This window comes from Sinocyclocheilus grahami, unplaced genomic scaffold, assembly GCF_001515645.1.
Source record: "Sinocyclocheilus grahami isolate Dianchi unplaced genomic scaffold, SAMN03320097.WGS_v1.1 scaffold295.1, whole genome shotgun sequence".
Lineage (NCBI taxonomy): Eukaryota > Metazoa > Chordata > Actinopteri > Cypriniformes > Cyprinidae > Sinocyclocheilus > Sinocyclocheilus grahami.
In genome coordinates, this window is record NW_015505474.1 from 775,700 (window position 1) to 783,827 (window position 8,128).

Below are 8,128 nucleotides of genomic sequence, written 5' to 3' on the forward strand. Positions count from 1 at the left end.
TGGTGTTGCCTTGCATCACCTGTATCGGGGGGAGAAAAAGTTGCGCTAGAACACACCGGAGAGACTACAGCCGATGGCCAACTATTGTGTACGCTCTGCACTTGCGTGAAAGAACATAACTCTCCCATACCAGCAGTTGGCAGTAGTCTGTATTAGCCATTCAAACAGGGAAACCGGGAGAGCTAGAACTGTGGATATACACAGCGGCTGTGGCTAGAAGGGATACAGCAAAAACCGGAAGCTAACAATAAATTGAATTTTCTAGCTATTAGATTGTGTTTTATTAACGTCTACACCTACCCCAACCCTAAACCTACCCCTTACAATAATGCAAAAATAGTAATCATTGTTGTACAGTGTGAGAAAAAATACGCTATATTGATGTGCGCATGCCCAGTAGTTTTTGCTGTATCCCTTCTAGCCTTAACCATACAAAGCAAGCAGCACAGCTTGTACCTGAAAGGACCTGTTTGTTAGCATTCCAGTTCATCATTGGCACTTTCTTGGCTGGTGCATGACTAGGAGAATAGCACAGTGCCAACCGGCAAACCTTTGACCACTTTATAGTTCCACACTGACTGATTTGGTGGGGGAAAAAAGAGAGAAATAAGTTAATTGAATTTTCTAGCTATTAGATTGTGTTTTATTAACGTCTACACCTACCCCAACCCTAAACCTACCCCTTACAATAATGCAAAAATAGTAATCATTGTTGTACAGTGTGAGAAAAAATACGCTATATTGATGTGCGCATGCCCAGTAGTTTTTGCTGTATCCCTTCTAGCCTTAACCATACAAAGCAAGCAGCACAGCTTGTACCTGAAAGGACCTGTTTGTTAGCATTCCAGTTCATCATTGGCACTTTCTTGGCTGGTGCATGACTAGGAGAATAGCACAGTGCCAACCGGCAAACCTTTGACCACTTTATAGTTCCACACTGACTGATTTGGTGGGGGAAAAAAGAGAGAAATAAGTTGATTCACCTTTTCTGATTCTTTTAAGAAAGCACACCAAAATATCCCTTTTCAAGGATTTCAGCCTTTATTTGGTCAAAATGTTAAATGTTATCTTATTATTATTATTATTATTATTTTACCTATATTGTTATACCACCTTGACAATTTTATTGTATGCCCCGCAAAATAAATGTAATTTTAATTACGAAATTGAAATATGTTCATCATTGAACAGATTAGATTTGTTAATAAATAAATACAATCCCACTAAAATGAGTCATTAATATGTTTTATATTTAATATTACATTATATCAGAAATGATACTATATCATATTTTCAGTCTGTTCTTGGGAGAATAAGTATGAAAGTGATGGAAAGCTTGATGTAGGGGATAGAATGAAAATCATCCGCATCATCACTCAGTGAAATGAATAATTGATCAGGCAAACTCTAGACGCCAGGGGAAAAGTGATTTTCCTGGAGGGCCCGCGGTGACAGATGGCGAGCCACCGGATTCCAGTCTCCGCCCAGCCGTCTCCGAAACCCCGCCCCTCTCCGTGACATCACCGGCGCTCCGGCCCCGCCCAGATGCGATTCGAGCCGCGTTTGCCCAAGAGCCACAAAGGAGCACAAAGTGAAGTGACCAACTCCACACTACATCTGCGCGCTGCTTTGGATGAACATACCAGGAATGCAGAGGTGAGTTTATGCCATCGCTGCGCTTTAGTGCCCGTTAATCCTCTTGGCTGCTTTTGAATATATTCGGATTATATTTCGAAACGTCCGAAATGTTTGTGTTACTGTCTCAGCGCTCAGTGTTTTGTTGAACATGCGTTTCTTGTAACATTTCAGCCGCTTTAACAAACATGAAGTTGAACATATGTCAGATGTATTCCAATTTTAAATGCATAAACTTAAATGGGTAGATTATTAAGGCAACCTGAATTATATATGCATGCATAAAAAATAATAAATGTTTTTAGAGCAAAAAAAAAATCTTAATGTATTGATTGAATAAATTCATTTAATGGATGGATTGTGAATAATAATTCATTTTGATTGTGAATTGATATGGAATTGGACGTTCCCAGAGTTTCCCTTATGAACCACTTATTCCTGCAACACTACATAAAATATCTGTATTTTTGAATATTTACATTGATTTCTTCAAACATGTGTCTTTCAAGTTGCCAAAAACCATTTAAAATATACACGTTTATGCCAAAATACCATAATAACTGCAGTTACTGAAAAGTTATTAATGTGCACTGTAAAATGATTTCTCAACAGTGTAATTAAAACAAGGATTGTACTTTACAAGTGCGTTACTTGCTGTTTCTTTGTAATTGTTTGTAAAAATTGCTAGCTGTTTCTTAGTGAAAACTATTTCTACACCTTTTTTTTTTCAGTGGTGTATAAATTTGATTACAATAGCTAATTCTAGTTACTAAACTACTGAAACTATGGTTACCATGGTACATTTTCATTAGGATCAACTTGACAGTTGGTTATTTGTTACCGTGGTTATCAGTGTTTGATAGTCAAGACCACCCTGGTGGTCATTTCTAATGGTGAGGACATCCTATACATCCCCCCTCCCTCTCCGCTCCCATTCCCAGCCGTCTATCCCTTCTCCTTTTCCTCCCTCCCCTTTCCACATTCCTTTCAGACTTTGAATGGAACAGGATTGACCTGTGGCATAACTCAGCCTCGTTTTTCTACAAGACCTCAGCTCCCCTCTCTTATATTAACAATTTATTTTCAAGTTACGTGGTGTATTAAACATTCATGACTTGCAGAACAAATGGCTGCTGCTACTTTAGATCGGTGTGTGTGTGTGTGTGTGTGTGTGTGTGTGTGTGTGTTTTCTTTTCGTAAGCTTGTTTGGAGTGAGACTATTTTTTCAAGTTACGTGGTGTATTAAACATTCATGACTTGCAGAACAAATGGCTGCTGCTACTTTAGATCGGTGTGTGTGTGTGTGTGTGTGTGTGTGTGTGTGTGTGTCTTCTTTTCGTAAGCTTGTTTGTAGTGAGACTATTTTTGTTGGGTCAGGAAACGTCTCAAAATCTTGAAAGGTTATGTTACAACAGTTCCAGATTCAATACAAGTTAACCATGTTAACATTTTGCTGCCTATAACAACAGGAAAAACTAAATTGGCTTATTTGATTTGGACTTGCTCTTTGGTTTGTAAAAACAAACAAAAGATGCTTGTACAGTAACGTTCTTACAATGGAGTTAAAGCTTTGCTACAGTATGGCAAGTGGCGTTGAGACTTTAACAGTTACATGTGTTGACATGATGAGACTTGTGTGATTTATAATAACTTACTAACCTTGTATGTATGTGCTAATTTATAACCATGTAAGTCGTCAAGTCCGTAAAACTGGCAGAAGGATGACAGAGTAGAACGTGACGTAACTATTCACAAAACATTATTTATTTGCAAACTCCACACACAGGAATAATGCTGCTATCTCATAACAAAATACTTCACAGCTCAAACAACACTTTTTGTACAGGTTTTGTGATACAAGTTTGACATTTTCGCTTTTAATTGTTAGAAATGCCTGCTGTCGTAGACTTTCATTGTTAAGTGCATTATTCTAAACGTAATGTAAATATGTATGTTTTTACAAACTAAGTCCAAATTAATTTCTCTCGTAATTGGCCAACGATTACTAATCGGTCTTAAGGAAGCTGTGTATATTTTCATTGTTCAAAGTCACCTGATCCCGATCGGACATGTTTCTCATTGAGAAGAGTTTTTGCTTTAAAAAATTAGTTGTAGTGGTTTTTTTTACTTGACACGTCATTTAAAAAAAAAAAAGACAGAACATCCAAAATTACATTTTATTGTCTAAAATGTGTAAAGCTGTAGTGTTCATTCTTTAAAAGTGATTTTTCAGGTGTGTTTAATTGGAGTTGGAGCTAAACTCTTCAGGATAGTGGCCCTCCAGGACTGAGTTTGGGCACCCCTGCTTTAACGTAACTTTTAGCACAGCATGCTAATACCAAAACTAATATATATATATATATATATATATATATAAAACAAAACTAAAATAAATGATGTCACACATTCTGTCTCATTCAGAAAAAGAAAACCGCGCAATATGCATTGCCCAAAATCGTCCATCTGATGAAAAAGTGATAAATTAAATGACAACCTTTAAAGGGGTCATAGGATGCTATTTTAAAGATCATTATTTTGTGTATTTGGTGTAACAGAATATGTTGTACCCCCTTTTTTTTTTTTTTAGAAATAGCCTTTATGCACAGCTAGCCTTGTACTCTTCTAGGTTCAAAAAACTGTCGTACATAAAATAGACCCCTTTAATGCAACCTTTAGCACATCACGCTAATTTTAAGAATCACCACTAAAAAAAATCCAAAAGTAATGAAAAAAATATATACACAAACTGTAAAACCACAATAAATTAAAACATAAATGATAAATCACAACATGTCTCAGATGCTGACTGGTGGGAGACATTGTCCAAAATCTAAAAGTATCAAAGTGAATAAAATAAACTACAACATGCTGTCCACAGCTAAACTTGTATCAAAGCCCAAACATTGCTTTCAAAGAAGAACCCATCAGCAAAAAAATCACTCTTTCTGTTATTTGTGTCATGTCCACTGTACATAAAGCCATGTTAGTCCAGCTTAGAACAGCAGTGTTAAAATCCCCCTCCAGTCAGATGGCAGCAGACTGTGAAAAAAAGGCCAGGGCATAACATGGCAGATAGTTTTACGAGGATTTATGTTTCAGAGTTGGCCATCAGGAGAGATTACATTGTAAGTAAATTGTGGCTTTTACAGCATTTATCCTGAGGCAAGCAGGCCTGATGTTGTTCAGCTCACATCCAAATGGCCTTTCCATTCCCGTAGCTCTTCCAATATGAATGACGGTTTGCGTTAGGATGCTATATATAAAGAAAGCCACTAGTTTCAGTTGAGCTAAGGGTAAGTATTACTCAGAATACCCTAGAATTATACACTCTCTTTTGCTTTTTCTGTGTGTTGGGATGAGGGAGTGTATTGTTGATGTTATCAGTGGGTGTCTTTAGCTGGGATCAGGACCAAGACCAGGGTGGTTTGTTTTCAGGACTCAAACATGAGAATTTAAACCTGTTGTCTAACCCTCTGATTCCTGATGATTCATCAGCCGCAGATGTGTTTATATATATATATATATATATATATATATAAACTAGCCATCTTGGTTCATTTTAGTTCAAGTTGAAGCATGAAACGAGTCAAGAACTGCTCATTTTTGTGCCTAAATTCAAATGAAATCGATTATATTTTCTGGGGAAAATAATGTTTATTTATTTATTTGTAACGATATTTTTAAGGAAATTAAGCTTTTCTGCTGAAATTCTCACCATAAATTTGGGTAAAATATTTAAACTCTTAGGTTTTCAACGAGGTGTTTGTGAATTTTTCATTACATTTATAAATAATAGTTCATTTCAAGTTAAATTGTGATTTTAAATTGTGGAATATTTATTGTGTTGTAATTGTATAATTTGTGCTGATTAGATATTGTATATATTATTTCAACCAGGGGTCTGTGCACTTTTCATGACATTTTTGAATATTAATTCATTTTAAATTGTGAAATATGTATTGCCTTTAATTTAGAATTTAATTTAATTTAGAAATTACATAAATTAGGTGTTATATATATATATATATATATATATATATAATAATTATTATTATATATATATATATATATATATATACAGGGGGGGAAAAAAGTATTTAGTCAGCCACCAATTGTGCAAGTTAAACTATATAAATAAATAACCTAATAGTGTAATCTAAATGTTTATATTTATTTATTGTAATTATTTTGTTAATACTATTAAATAATTTATTTGAATTATATTAAATAATTCTTTATTATTAAAATAAAATGTCAATATGAATTTCTGGCCATGTTTTGAGAGATTCGCCCTTAAACCTGTTTTTGAAGGCTGTTGTAATCAAATGCGTTAGTCCCTTCAGACTTTTGTAAGGAGAAAAAGATGTAATGTTATTTTTGTGCTTTGATAATAGTTCATATAGTTAATGAAAGCTTTTGCGGTTGAATGAATGTCTGACCAGAACAAGCACGCACCATATAATGAAGTGTTTCATAGATAGTCACAGCAAACCAACTCTGAAAGTCAGAGATAAAGAAATTCCTCCTAGTGCGCAACTTCGACGATTTCGGAATGATGTTCATTTAATCGGAAAATCTAGTCATTATCCTTTGCACTTCCATCCGTTTTCTAGCCAGGAGGGACGTATTGGCATCTGAGAAAGACTCTGAGACCGAAATACGGAGGCATCGTACAATACATGCGTTTGAGATGCAGGCTGTCTGATATCTGAGACGAGGAGTCTGATTGGCTGTCCCTGTTCTGGGATTTAGCCAATCAGGCGTTTTGTTCTATCCAAATGACTGAGAGATTGAAATGTCAACTTGAGTTTCGTTAATGCTGGACTGATAAACACAATTTATTTTGTATCAGGACACCCTGATACACCCTGCAGTGTTTACTTTCAGTCTAAATTTGTGGTGGTGAACCAGTGTGTGGATTTCTAAATGGCTGACACTGATATCTAGAAGTGCAGATGGCCAATTCATTACCTTTTCCACTTCTAGTTCCTGTTGCTGCATGATTTTGACGAATCTTAGAATTTCTTTTTTTTTGCGTGTGTGTGTCATTGTGGCTATTAGTTAAGATAATTTACTATCACAGATAATCTGAATCTGCATAATTATTATTATTATTAATTGTATTATTATTATGTGGTATATAATTATATTACAAATCATTTAATAATATGTATAATAAATATTAATATAAAATATATTATTACAAATGATAAAATAAATAATATCTGAAGTATTTATATTTATTTAATATGATTATATTACATATAAATAATGTATTGACATTAATTCAAATAAAATGTCATTTCATTAATACATTGTTAAATAATTTCAAGATAAAAATGAATAATATATCAATCTAAAATTAAAAATTGTAATTATAAAATGTTTAATTCTTACATTTTTAATTATAAATAATTTATTATTACTTATTTATATGTATGTAATATGTAAATTGTGCTAAATGCAAATTTAGTATCAATTTTATTAAAATAAAATATCAATGTCTATTTTAAATATTAATATCAAATATGAAAATAGTATAAACAATCAGAAATATTACAACATTATTTGTATTTAATATAATTATTTTCCAAGTTATTTATATTAAATACTAATACTAATTTTATTAATAAAATATCAGTATAATTTGTAAATGTAAAAATATGAAATATAAATTTTCAATTTAATTATTAGTCAATTATTTTGTAAAATAATTATATTAAATATAAATCATTTAGTAATATTTTTATTAATATAAAATATTACAATAATATATTAATTAAACAGTCAAAATAACACTTTGTACTCAACCTAATTATATTTCATAGACATACCAAAAGACACTCTAAAGCTATATCTTAAAAAATTATAAAGGAACCTTTGTTTTAATAAAATAGTATTTGGCACTTTATCACTGCATTAGACGCATCACAAATGGTGGTTGCATCATGAAATGGTGAAAAATATCTCCATGTTTGAGTGATGCAAGACGAAGCGCAGACTCTCTGAAGCGAAGACAGCACCGCCCCAGTAACCAAATATACACACGTGAGAAAATACACACAGACATCCTGTGCTTCAGGTTTCATTGAATTTCAGGCCACATTTGGTGTGTAATGTAAAATATGATCCCATTGCACCATGAACATGTTAAATGATGGATGTGCTGGGATGCTGGCTCCCTGTCAGCACTGGTCTCCAGAGAAGTGTGTGTACTATAATAATTGGGTTTGACTCGATGGTTTTGCTCTGGTTAGTCTCTGCAGGCTTTCTCCTCCCACCAAGGACTTCACTCTCTCCCAAACACATGCACACACTAGTGAAAACTCAGAAAGTAAATGATTATGTGCTTGCTGAAGCGCTGGAATCGCGTCCTTTAGGGAGTCTCATGTCCAATTACAAGAATAAATATAGCCAGAAACGATACGAATACTCTACGAAGTGCGCAAACGTAAACATCGGCAGTGTTTGGTTTTGTTGAGTATATATATAT